Source organism: Trachurus japonicus, chromosome 15, assembly GCF_045865225.1.
Source record: "Trachurus japonicus isolate A0001 chromosome 15, Traja_1.0".
Taxonomy (NCBI): domain Eukaryota; kingdom Metazoa; phylum Chordata; class Actinopteri; order Carangiformes; family Carangidae; genus Trachurus; species Trachurus japonicus.
Window position 1 is genome coordinate 4,530,638 of NC_140921.1, and position 13,391 is coordinate 4,544,028.

The following is a 13,391-nucleotide window of genomic DNA, read 5'->3' on the forward strand; positions in this document are numbered from 1 at the left end:
AACACACACGCACACACAACACAACACAACACAACACAACACAACACAGCATAGCACAGAACAGCACAGACAGTGTTTAACAACCATGACAATAAGCTAATTAACTGACACATCATGAACTCCGTGAGGGAAACGAGGAAGATGATGCAAAGTGGTGACGATCTGCTGCTGAGATACTCTGAGCTCCGAGGAGGAGGAGGAGGAGGAGGAGGGAGGGGAGGACGACATCTTCATCTCCGTCGACAACAGGATGAAATGAAATGTGTTTTCAGTATTAACATACCCGAAACAAGAAAATTAACATTTCCTCATTATGATAATAGAAAAATCTGGTCGGCATTATGTTCAAAACAAAACAAAACAAACAAACACAAATTCCTGCTGTAAAATGAGTTCTAAATAAACTTAATGACGAGGAACTGTGTGATTCATCAGATCAGATTGAAAACGATCAAGTGTCAATAATCAGCAGCCGATCAATCGATCTAACAACATGTGACGTGCAGCGACTCTGAGGAAACATTCACCAGGCTCCATGTGGAGGTGAAGTTGTGAATAGATGAACGAGTTGAGTCAAAGCTCTGATTCTAGGAGTCTTAAAGCTCAATATTTTAAAGGGATAGTTCAACATTTTGGCTAATTGGCCCATTGCCATAATCCCTATAGCAGTAGGTTCATTACCTTTAATTGTCGGTGTAAGCTATTTTTAGAACGGCAGAGCAGAGTTGCGAGCTGCTCAGAGCTACACTACGGAGGCTAATGGGATTTCTTGGTTTCCCTCAACAAACTCATCAAATACACAATCCAACAACTCCAAAACGCTCTGGTGGACAAGTTGTGACCTGCACATTCACCACGCTATGAGATAATAACACAACGTTACCACACAGAGTTGTTTTAGAGGGAAATTCATGCAAAACCGCTGATGCACGTTGCCTTCAGGGACAGTTTTTCATCAACCAGTCTCTGAATTTCCCTCTAAGACAACTCTGTCTGGTAACGTTGTGTTATTATCTCATAGCGTGGTGAATGTGCAGGTCACAACTTGTCCACCAGAGCGTTGTGGAGTTGTTGGATTGTGTATTTGATGAGTTTGATGAGGGAAACCAAGAAATCCCATGAGCCTCCGTAGCGTAGCTCTGAGCAGCTCACGGCTCTGCTCCGCCGTTCTAAAAATAGCTTGCACTGACAATTAAAGGTAACGAACCTACTGCTGTGACTATAGGGATTATGGCAATGGGCCAATTTGCCAAAAATGTTGAACTATCCCTTTAAATATGAACTTTTCTTCCTCTTCAGGATATAAAAACAGGCTGTCAGCGGCTGCGTTCAGAGAAGCCGCTGCTGTTCTGATTAAAGTGACGTATCTGAGAGGCTGCTGCTGCTGTCTGACAATAGATGTGTCGCCTCTCTGTCGCTTGTTTTGTTCACACGTCGGGGATAATGCGTCAGTGTCACGGTCTCGTCGAAGGCGGCGGCGGTGGTGGTGGCGGTGGCAGCAGCTCCGGGCGGAGACATCTGTTTGGATTCCTCCAACGTGTGTCACCTTTTAATGTATGCTGCTCTTAATTACATAGAGCGCATACGATACAAACCCCCGAGCTGATGGTGTTCAAATCTTAAACACAGCAAAGTGCAACACCTGGAGGAGGAGGAGTGGATGCAAACAAACAGGTGCACATGGGACATCCTATCCCGTCTTAAGCCCCGCCCCCTCCTCTTCCTCCTCCTCCCTCCAGATAATGAACAGCAGCTGAACTGTGAGTCACTGTGCAGCAGCCCCGGACGCTTTTAACCTCCCCGCGGGGCAGCTGCAGGTCGGCACAGGGCACAAAGTCTAAATGCACTTAAGTGGGGAAGTCCTCTTATGAGACAGGATTCTACTTTTTTTTTTACAAGCATATGCTCCCTAAAAATAAATTCATTCCACCTTAAATATTCAAAGAGGAGCACGGTGTCGGTGTGCACAACTCCTGAACTCTGCAGTTCAGGGGTGCATCATCAAGTCTCACCTCCAGTTTACACGTCCAGCCAGAGAGCATGGTTGGATATGATCAGAGAGACGTTTGGTGTAAATGTATGCAAGTCCTTTTTTAATTCAGATTTAATTCCAGTAGTCTGGACTTTCACTGTGTCCAATCTCTCACTTTGAAAACTGTGTGTCACCATCTCCTGATGTGTAATGTGTCTCAGCTCTGGTTCCTCGAGGTGTAGGTGGAAACACAAGAGCTTGTTCCTTAATGTTAATTCTGTTGCCAAAATATTTCATTATCATTTGAAACACCTTGTGTCTTTGTGAAATTGACAAGTTGTGTGTCTGTTGTCCAAGTCCTGAGAGCCAAAACACTTATACTGGAGCTTTTAACACTGCATGTGCTGGTTGACATGTGTTGTAACATGTGACGTTGGTGTCATGGAATAGTTCACCAAAAAATGAAATTCGTCATTATTGACTTCCCTCATGCTGATGAATACTCCGGAGTAGTTTTTTATTCCTCAAAGTGCATCTGGAGACCCGGGAGGCCGGTTCGTAGTCCAACGAAATCCTTATATAGGGCCTGACACAAAAGCGTCCATAAAACTACACAAAAACCTTGTAATATTCCTCCACACTGCTCATCCACTGCAATCCAAGTGTCCTGAAGGGATATAGTCCAGAGTTTACTCAAAACAACATCATTTAGGCAAGTACGGTCACGTCCACGTGCGACCATAGACTGTAAAAAGAATGGACGTAGCGTCCGTGACGTCACCCATTGGTTTGGGGGAGTCTGTTTTGTGCCGCTACAAATTTCTAAACCGCCATGTTGTTTCCATAAACTCTGGGCTATCTCCTTCAGGACACTCCGGACCTGTCACTCAACGGTTCCAGCAGTGTGGAGGAATATTACAAGGTTTTTGTGTAGTTTTATGGATGTTTTTGTGTCAGGTCCTATTGACTTTCATATAAAGTTTTCGTTGGACTACGAACTGGCCTCCTGGGTCTCCAGATGCACTTTGAGGAATAAAAAAACACTTCATTTTTTGGTGAACTATTCCTTTAAAGTTGCATCAGGTGATCTGAGACTTGAAATCCTCATGTTTAACTGTTCTGCATTGAGACGTAGCTACGGTAACCCTGCCAGAGATGAACTGAGACGCATCAAACACCTGATCATTTTCCCACCTCTTCTTTTTACATCACAAACGTGTGCAACATTATAACTGTCATAATAACACTGATTAATAATAATAATAATAATAATAATAAACCACTAAACTTCATTGTTTCAGTATAAAACATCATTGTTTGCATTGCATTATGGGATGTGGTGTATTCAATAGCCTAAAACTCTTGGTGCTCACAGTGAAAGTTGCTGTGGAGCTGGGACACCTCTGTACTTCCTATCTTTATTTTTCTTACCCTTCTTACCCCTTCTTCTTCATCATCCTCATCTGCTCTCTTCTTTTTTTCCACCTCTCTGTTCATCCTTCTCCTCCTCATCCTCTCCTCCAGGTCTTTGACGGTTCAGAGGATCTGGTTGAAGTGACTTTGACAACACTGATGTGGATGTGGAGAGAGAAACACAGGGGACGGCTGCATGGACACGGACAGTGATTACAGGGAAACATGTGCATGTGATTATGGATGGAGGGATGGAGAGGATGGAGGGATGGAGAGGTGGAGGACTGGGAGCCCGTGGTGTGTATCTACTGCAGCAGAGGAGGAGGAGGGAGGAGAGGGGGAGAGGCGGTTACATAGGAGGGGGAGGAGGGGGGAGACAGAGGCGTAGAGAAAGCTTTTTGCAACCTGCCACCAGAGACATCACAGTTTTTCTGCTCAGAGTGTTTTCACTCGTTAGGAGGAACAGTGTGTGTGTGTGTGTGTGTGTGTGTGTGTGTGTGTGTGTGTGTGTGTGTGTGTGTGTGTGTGTGTGTGTGTGTCTGACGAAGCCTCAACATGTTAGCACCGCCGGGAATGCCTCGCTCTCCTGTCCTCTGCACTCCTCCCTCACTTCTGTCTTTGTGTCTCTTCTTTTGATGTCATTGTTTTGGTTTCATTGCCCTTGACTCTCCCTCCTTCCTTTCCTTCCCTCCTTCCCTACTTCCTTCCTTTCCTCCTTCTTTGCGTCCCTCCTTCCCTCTATCACCATGCCCTTTGTTCCTTCGTTCCTTCCTTCTTGACTTCCCTCCTTTCTTGCATCATACTCGTCCTTCCTTCTCTCTTCTTCCCTTCCTTCCTTACATCATGCCCTTTCTTTCTTCCTTCCTCCCTTGAAGGTTGCCCTCACCTCCTTCCCTTCTTCCTTTTGTGATGGCTGGAGGAGTTTCTGCAGCAGCTCATCAGCCAGTTCAGCTCATCAGCCAGTTCATCAGGCTGATGAATGGCACCTGGTGGGGTGTGGCCTGGCCGAGCAGAAAGGCTCAGCACTGGACATTCACTCTCTCTCTAGACTCCGGCTGGGGTGGAAGCCCTGCTCCACCTGTGGACTCTTTTGTTTCTTTGTTTCTTTGTTTGTTGGTTTGTTTTGTCTTGGTTCGAGTTGTCTTTAAGTTCATTAATAAATTCTTTTTGTTAAAAATTGCCAAACTCAGTTGTCTCTCCACCTTTTGTCCAGTTCCTGGAACATGGAACGTGACAAAATGGGGGCTCGTCTAAAGCCAGTGTTTTGGGTAGGAATTGTTGGTCTGCTGATGCAGGTTGGTGGAGACGTATACTGAGTTGGTAAGTACAGAGTTTGGAGATAAAGTAAGTGTGGCAAATTTTTTCACTGGTGTTCCCCTCTGTTAGGTGTAGCAGCAGTCCCTAATAGAGGCTCTGCTGCAGTTTTTTTTTGCCTTTACTGTTTTGGGTGGTATCCTGGGAGGGCCCTTGGCGAACTCAGCAATGCCACTGAAGACTAGGGCTGAGTGTAAGTAGGTTTTGGTTAGGCAGTTAGTAGGGGGGACCCAGTGGGGGCGCCACATTTTGTATTGTTTATCTAGACTGTTGGGTTGGGTTCAGGTATGGCTGCCAGTGTTGAGGATTTCATTAAATGTCCCTCTTATGAGTTACTAGAGCAATATACGAAGGAGCAGCTTCTCAAGGTGGCACACCATTATTCGGTTGCGGTGGATGCCAGACGTACAAGGGAGACCATCATGAGTATTGTACAGGCAAATCTGCAAGAGGAAGGAGTCCTGATGGTCGATGATGGTAAGAGTGGGGTTACTACTTCTGTGCCGGGGTTAACCTTTGAACAGCAAAAGGAATTGTTAATGTTGAAATTTGAACATGAAAAGGAGTTAGAAAAAATGAAGTACAAGGTGGAACAAATGAAACTGGAAGTGGAGCAGAATAAGTTGGGGCTGATTTCAGCGGGTAAACTTCCGGTTGGGGCGATCAGGGGGGAATCTGGTTTTGATGTCACTAAACATTTGAGATTAATGCCAAAGTTTGAGGAAAAGGATGTTGAGACATTTTTTGCAATGTTTGAACGTGTGGCTGATGTTAGAGGTTGGCCGGATGAGGAGCGTACACTAATGTTGCAGTGTGTCTTTACAGGAAAAGCACAGGAGGTGTATTCCTCTATGTCGGTGGCGGACTGCAAGGTCTACAAAAAGGTAAAAGCGCGGTACTAAAAGCCTATGAACTTGTGGCTGAAGCGTACCGACAAAAGTTCAGAGGCTGGAGGAAAACGGAAAAAAACAAACACATGTGGAATTTGTAAGGGATTTGATTCTGCACTTTAACCGTTGGTGTAAGGCAGATAATGTGGAGACTTTTCCAGAGTTGTGTGATCTAGTAATATTGGAACAGTTTAAACAGACTGTACCAGAACACATCGCCACGTACATCACTGAACGTAAAGTTTCCACTCCAAGTGAAGCAGCAGTTGTAGCTGATGAATATGTACTAACACACAGACGTATATTTGGAGAGCGATTTAACACTGAGAGAGCACACTTTAATGAAAGGGCACACTTTAATGAGAGAGCACACTTTAGTGGGGGACACTCTCAGACAACATCTAGGGCTCCAAGGTCAGAACCCTTTAACAGTAAAGGTGGGCCTGAAGTGTGTCATTATTGTCGACAAAAAGGGCACTGGAAAAATGAATGCCCTACACGTAGTGGTAGAGTTAATCCTGGTCAGGTAAAGTCAGCTGGATTGGTGGCGCCAATGCAGGTTCAAGCCATGGATGGGGCAGAGGTGGAATCAGGTTACCATATATTCCTCTCAGATGGTTTTGTCAGGCTACACGAGAGAGATATGGAAGTCCCCCGTGAAGGTGTTGAGAGATTCAGGTTCTATGCACACGTTTGTGAGGGAGGCCATTTTGCCTTTCTCTCTACAGTCAGACACAGGGGGTTGTGTGCCCTGCAGAGGTCTGGCTTTACAAACACTTTTTGTTCCGGTGCATAAAATGTTCTGTCCTGTGGTTTCTTCCAGGGGAATGTGGAGGTGGCTGTGGGTCCCGAGCTCCCAGTGAGGGGAGTGGACATAATCTTGGGGAATGACCTGGTACCTGATGGTCGTATGTGGCCAGATGATGAAAGACCTGTACTAGTACAAACCCCCCAAGATACGGTTCAGCAGCCACATTTGACATGTCTTCCCTATCCAGTTCCTCCTGGGGGAGTCGATTCTCCAGTGACAGAACCTGAGTCAACAGATCTCTCATGTAATTCCTCTTTAAACTCTGCAGGGGGCGCTGCACATGGCCCAGTGGTGGTACCAGGGGGGCTGTCACAGCAAGCAGTTGAGTTGGAACCATCCACAGTGTGTGCTGTGACTCGGGCCATGGCTGCATCTCTGCCTGATGATGGGGTAACTATGGACAAAGTTAAAGAGTTTTCCTTTGTCGTGCCAGATGATCTTTGTGTTTCTCATGTAGACTTGGCGCAGGAGCAGAGAAAGGATCCATCATTGAAAGACCTGTATGATTTGGTGGTGCCTTCCTGTCAGGTGGGGAACATTAAACAGGGTTATGTACTCCATGATGACGTGCTGTGTAGGATTTGGGCTCCTCATGGTGATGGATTTAGCGGGGATCCCATTGTGCAAGTGGTATTGCCTGAAAAAATTTAGAACATCAGTAATTCGGACAGCACATGATGAGGTTGCTGGTCATATGGGGGTCAAAAAGACCTACCATCGGGTGCTACAGCATTTTTTCTGGCCCCGTGTGAAGCGTGATGTTTCTAAATATATAAAAACATGTCATACGTGTCAGGTTACTAGTAAACCAAATCAAACTCTGAAACCTGCACCGTTATATCCGATCCCTGCAGTGAGTCAGCCTTTTGGTCATCTGTTAGTTGATTGTGTGGGGCCGCTTCCTCGGTCCAGGTCTGGTTGTTCCTATTTGTTAACAATAATGTGTCAATCCACCAGATATCCAGCTGCTTATCCACTGCGGTCGATCACAACCAGGTCTGTGGTGAAAGCCATTACTGAGTTTATATCTGTGTTTGGAATTCCCAAAATTATACAAACAGACCAAGGGTCAAACTTTACTTCTCGGCTGTTCTCCCAGGTTCTTAAACAACTTAATGTCACTCATAATATGTCCTCTGCGTATCACCCACAGAGTCAGGGGGCCCTTGATACGTTTTCATCAGCATTTGAAATCGTTGCTGCGTGCTTATTGCACTGAGTTGAAGGCAGACTGGCAGGACGGCTTACCATGGCTCATGTGGCGGCCAGAGAAGTTGTACAAGAGAGTACAGGCTTCAGTCCTAACGAGCTGGTCTTTGCTCACACTGTTCGGGGTCCCTTGTCTGTCATTAGTGATCAGTGGGTTGCGTCTGATCCCCCAAAGAATCTGATTTCTTATGTAAATGGGTTTAGACATAGGCTCTATGAGGCTGGGGAATTGGCGAAAACAAAATTTGCAAATGGCTCAAAAGAAAATGAAGCAGCTGTTTTGACCGCAAAGTAGAGCGACGTGAGTTCTGTGCAGGAGACCAGGTTTTGGTCTTGCAGCCATTGATTGAATCACCTTTTCAGGCTAAGTTTTTTGGGCCCTGTAATGTTGTTCGTCGGGTTTCAGAGCAAAACTACCTGATTTGAGATGCCAAATAAAAGAAAATCAGTTAAGGTCTGTCATGTTAATTTGATCAAACCATATTTTGCACGTGATGGTTTCTGATGTTGTGGTTCCAGATAACCCTGTTTTGGTGGCCGGTACGGAGCAGGAGGAAGAGATGTCGGGTGATGTGGTGCTGCAACCTCGACTTAAAAATTCGGAAACTTTGGCCAAGTTGGATTCGCTGCTTGGGCAGGTGGATGAGGATAAAAGGAATCAACTGGTTGGTCTTATTCAAGCATATCCAGGTCTTTCTCTGATACTCCTACATGTACTAACTTGATAGAACATGATGTTGAGTGGGGGATGCAAAACCCATCGCCCAGCTGGTCTATCGGGTTAGCCCTGAAAAGCGACAGATATTGGATTCAGAGGTAGATTATATGCTTGAAAATGGTCTTGCTGTGCCTTCTACTTCTAGTTGGTCATCTCCCTGTCTTCTTGTCAGCAAGCCGGATTCCACATTTAGGCCATGTACTGACTTTAGGAAGATTAATGCTGTGACAAAACCTGATTCCTTCCCTCTTCCCAGGATGGATGATTGTGTCGATCAGGTGGGGTCGGCCAAATATGTTAGTAAGTTCGACCTTCTTAAAGGTTATTGGCAGGTTCCACTTTCTGAGAGAGCAAGGGAGATTTGTTCATTTGTGACTCCATCTGGTTTGTATTCATATACCGTGATGCCGTTTGGGTTGCACAACCCTCCAGCCCCCTTTCAAAGATTAATGAATAAGGTGGTTCGGGGGCTGGAGCGTTGCGCAGTCTATTTGGATGATGTTGTGATATATAGTGATACATGGGACAAACATTTGGAGCAGGTTGAAGGCTTTGTTTGACAGGCTACTTTGGCACAGCTAACGGTCAATCTGGCAAAATGTGAATTTGCCAAGGCCACCGTGACCTATTTGGGGAAGGTGGTGGGGCAAGGAGAAGTGCGTACCATTGAGGGAAAGGTCAGGGCGATCCGTGACTTCCCTGTTCCAACGACAAAGAGGGAATTGTTACGTTTCTTGGGAATGGCTGGTTATTACGGGAGTTTTGTCCCAATTTTGCTTCTGTGGGTGCTCCTCTAACTGACTTGTTAAAAGGTGATGTTAAATATGTTTGGTCTCCCATCTGTCAACAGGCATTTAACCAGTTGAAGGACTTGTTGTCATCAGCTCCAGTGCTTGCTGCTCCTAGGTTGGATCGCCCCTTCAAGTTGCAGGTGGATGCAAGTGATGCTGGAGCTGGGCTTGTGTTGTTACAGGTGGAGGAGAGGGGGGTTGAGAGACCTGTTAGTTACTTCTCTAAGAAGTTTAAAAATTACCAGCGTAACTATTCAGTAATCGAAAAGAAGCCCTCGCATTGGTCATGGCCCTCCAACATTTTGATGTCTATATTGGGTCAGGTTCTTCTTTGATTGTTTATACTGACCACAATCCACTAACCTTTTTGCGTTCATTGCAGAATCCGAATCAGAGGTTGATGCGGTGGGCCTTGTTTTTGCAGCCCTATCATTTGGATATCCGTCACATTAAGGGCAGGGATAATCTGGTGGCGGATACTTTGTCACGTGCTCCTTTGTCATAATATGTTGTGCTATGTACTTTTCTCTCTGCTTCTGTCCAGGCCGGGCTCCCATCCGTATGTGCTCTTAAAGATGCTTCTTCTGGATCCACAGTTGCGGAGTCATTGGGTTTGGGGGTGTTGGTGAGGTAATGGGGAGGAGGGAGGGGTTCTGCATTGCATGTTGTTTGATAAGGTGCTTACCTGGACTGTGACCTGGCAGTCGTGTTGGGTTATGGATTTGTCTAGATGTAGGTAGTGTATTGGATTGGACGTTGTGTTTTTTTTTCTCTGGTATGTGTCTTGCAGGGTCGGAGGTCAGAGGTGGTACCTCTGTCTTGGCCGGGGGGGGTGTGATGGCTGGAGGAGTTTCTGCAGCAGCTCATCAGCCAGTTCAGCTCATCAGCCAGTTCATCAGGCTGATGAATGGCACCTGGTGGGGTGTGGCCTGGCCGAGCAGAAAGGCTCAGCACTGGACATTCACTCTCTCTCTAGACTCCGGCTGGGGTGGAAGCCCTGCTCCACCTGTGGACTCTTTTGTTTCTTTGTTTCTTTGTTTGTTGGTTTGTTTTGTCTTGGTTCGAGTTGTCTTTAAGTTCATTAATAAATTCTTTTTGTTAAAAATTGCCAAACTCAGTTGTCTCTCCACCTTTTGTCCAGTTCCTGGAACATGGAACGTGACACTTTCAACATGCCCTTCCTTCGTTCCTTGTAGCATCCTTCCTAACTTCCTTCCTTGCATCATGCTCTTCCTTCCTTCCTTCCTTCTTTCCTTGCATCAAGCCCTTCCTTCCCCCCTTCCTTCCTTGAAAAGATGCCCTCTTCCTTCCTCAGCTCGTTCTCTTCTTCCTTTCAACATGCCCTTGGTTCGTTCCTTCCTTCCTTGGAGCCTTCCCTTCATTCCTTCCTTGTAGCATGCCCTTCCTTCCTTAAAGGTTGCCCTCTTTCTTCCTTCCTTCCTTGCAGCACCCTTCCTTCCTGACATCATGCCCTTCTTTCTTTCTTTCTTTCTTCCTTTCTTTCTTTCTTTCTTTCTTTCTTTCTTTCTTTCTTTCTTTCTTTCTTTCTTTCTTTCTTTCTTTCTTTCTTCCTTCCTTGCAGCATTCCTCTCCTTCCTTCCCACTTTCTTTCCTTGAACCTTTCCCTCTTCCTCCTTTCCTTTCCTTTCCTCTCCTCCTCCTTCCTTCCTTCCTTGCATCATGCCTTTCTTTGTTTCCTTCCTTCCCTATTGAGAGATGCCCTCTTCCTTCCTCACTTCCTTTCCTGGTGCATGCCCTTCCTTCCTTCCTCTCTCCGTCCCTCCCTCCAGTCCTCCCTCCTTCCTTCCTGTTTAAACCACAGCGGGTCCACACTCTTTGTTTGTTTCCTCCCTCTGGCTCTGATGCCATTAGGTCCATATCTTCTCCGATTACACCTGAGTCTCCGTGACAGGCTGTGAACACTCAAAGAAAAGCCTCACTGTCAATAATGGATAGAGCAACATGCAAAAAGCAGCGCGATGTATAAGAGAAAGGACGGGATGAATAAAAGAATAGAGGTGTTTCTTTTTCAGGCCTACTGCATCTGCCACGGTGAAGAGAGAGTAAGAGGAAGAGGTTCGCTGCCTCGTGAACACTGTTGAATACCGAGTGTGTGACAGGGACAAGGAGGAAGAGAAGAAGTTAGTTTGAGTTTGATTCCTCTCCCTAAAGAAATGGCTGTCAGGTTCCTGTCGGCAACAAGCTCGCTGCCACTCACCCGGGACTATTTATCAAACATCAAAAAACGGCACAGAATGAGGAAGGATACCTGAGCTGGCAGGGCTGCGGCGCTTCAACAGACGGGGCTGAGATGGATAGTGACAGGCAGACAGATGGATCGACACACAGGCGACCGTGGGACAAAATTGGTTGGTGGGAGGTAAAATTTACTCAGACGTAGGTCACGTCAGGCGGCGCGGCGCAAAGACAAATTGTGTTTTTCAAAACAGCTCGTCCAGACTTGGGAAGGTTTAGTGCACAGAGCACAAGCTGCTGTGTGTGGTGTGTGTGTGTGTGTGTATGTGTGTGTGTCTTTGTGTGTGTTTTACGAGAGCTGAAACTTTATTTCAGAGATGAATCTCCGCTGCTCTCCTTCAGGCCGGCTCCTCTCTGGTCGTGATCGATCGAGTATGAAACAGGTAAAAAAAATAAGTAAAAAAACCAAACAAACGGCGCTGATGCTTTCCCAGAGTTGATTCTTGTTTTCACACGACTGTGATGACACACAACTGTCCTCATGTTAGTGAACGAGACATAAGACACACTGTAACGCTTTGAAAGCTGCAAATGAAAATTACATTATCATTTTATTTCCGTTATTATAAAATCTATTTAATCTACGATACTGAAATGTTATTTCTTCCATAAAAATATTATTATTCAACAGATCACAAACCAGAGTGTGCCAGTCAGTCAGTCTTCTTCTGAAACACTTTGTTTGCCCTTGACTTTTCTTTCTTTCTTTCTTTCTTTCTTGCACATGCTCTCTTTCCTTGCTTGAAGAATGCACTCTTCCTTCCTTTCTTCCTTCCCTCTTTTTAGCCTTCCTTCCTTCCTTGCACATGGGTTCATTCCTTCCTTCCCTCCCTTCTTGCACCATGCCTTTTTTCCTTCCTTCGTTCCTTCCTTACCCCTTTTTTTAGCCTTCCTTCCCTGCATCTTCCTTCCTTCTTTCCTTCATTTGTTTGTTAATTTGTTCCTTCCTTCCTTCCTTCCTTCCTTCCTTCCTTCCTTCCTTCCTTCCTTCCTTCCTTCCTTCCTTCCTTCCTTCCTTCCTTCCTTCCTCCCTCCCTCCCTTCCTTCCTTCCCTCCCTTCTTGCACAATGCCTTCTTCCATTCCTTCCTTCCTTCCCCCTTTTTAGCCTTCCTTCCCTGCATCATGCCTTCCTTCCTTCATTTGTTTGTTCCTTCCTTCCCTTCTTGCACCATGCCTTCCTTCCTTCCTTCCTTCCTTCCTTCCTTCCTTCCTTCCTTCCTTCCTTCCTTCCTTCCCCCTTTTTAGCCTTCCTTCCATGCATCATGCCTTTTTTCCTTCCTTCCTTCCTTTGTTTGTTTGTTCATTTGTTCCTTCCTTTACGGTACCTCCCTTCTTGCACCATGCCTTCTGTCCTTCATTGAAGGATGCTCCCTTCCTTCCTTCCTTCCTTCCTTCCTTCCTTCCTTCCTTCCTTCCTTCCTTCCTTCCTTCCTTCCTTCCTTCCTCCCTTCCATCCTAGCACATGTAGTGAGTAGGTGCGTCCACTCCTCCTGTTGATTAGTGACCCTGCATTTAAAGCATCAACTCCACTCAAATTAGATTTGATTAAGACTTTGTTCTGGAATAAATTTCCATTTAACACTGGACAGAAAAATAATGAGGTTTGGAAATTAGCATTGTGGAGGTAAATGGATTTTTGTTTTTTCATTTACTAGTTCACAGATTACATCTGGAGAAAAAAACATTATATCTTTTCCGATGTATTATTCTGTTTTCTGAAGATCGTAATGATGATATAGTGACTGACGACCACCTACAGTCATTCTCCTGTATTTCCAACAAATAAAAATGAAAACAAAATAATGAAATTATTTTTAAAAATTCAAACAATACAGTAACTGTTTAATAACTGATAATACATTAATTCATGTGTCACTCAAAGCTGCCTGAAAAGCAATAGGATCAACCTTCCTCTTCCTCCACCTTTAAAGGGATAGATCACCCAAAATTGAAATTTCACGTGGACTAAGGGCTGGGAGAAGTTTCAGAGTCCTCTGTGGCTTCTCTGAGTTACAG

The 13,391-nt window shown here is 45.4% G+C and overlaps 1 long non-coding RNA gene across 1 annotated transcript; it reads right to left on the reverse strand.

Moving 5' to 3' along the window:
- Positions 1-4,473: 4,473 nt before the first annotated feature.
- On the reverse strand, positions 4,474-10,275 carry LOC146973087 (uncharacterized). Its single transcript, XR_015037714.1, has 2 exons — positions 9,804-10,275; positions 4,474-5,213 (listed from the first exon to the last, which is right to left on the reverse strand). It is a non-coding gene; the product is annotated as an uncharacterized LOC146973087 (long non-coding RNA).
- Positions 10,276-13,391: the final 3,116 nt, after the last annotated feature.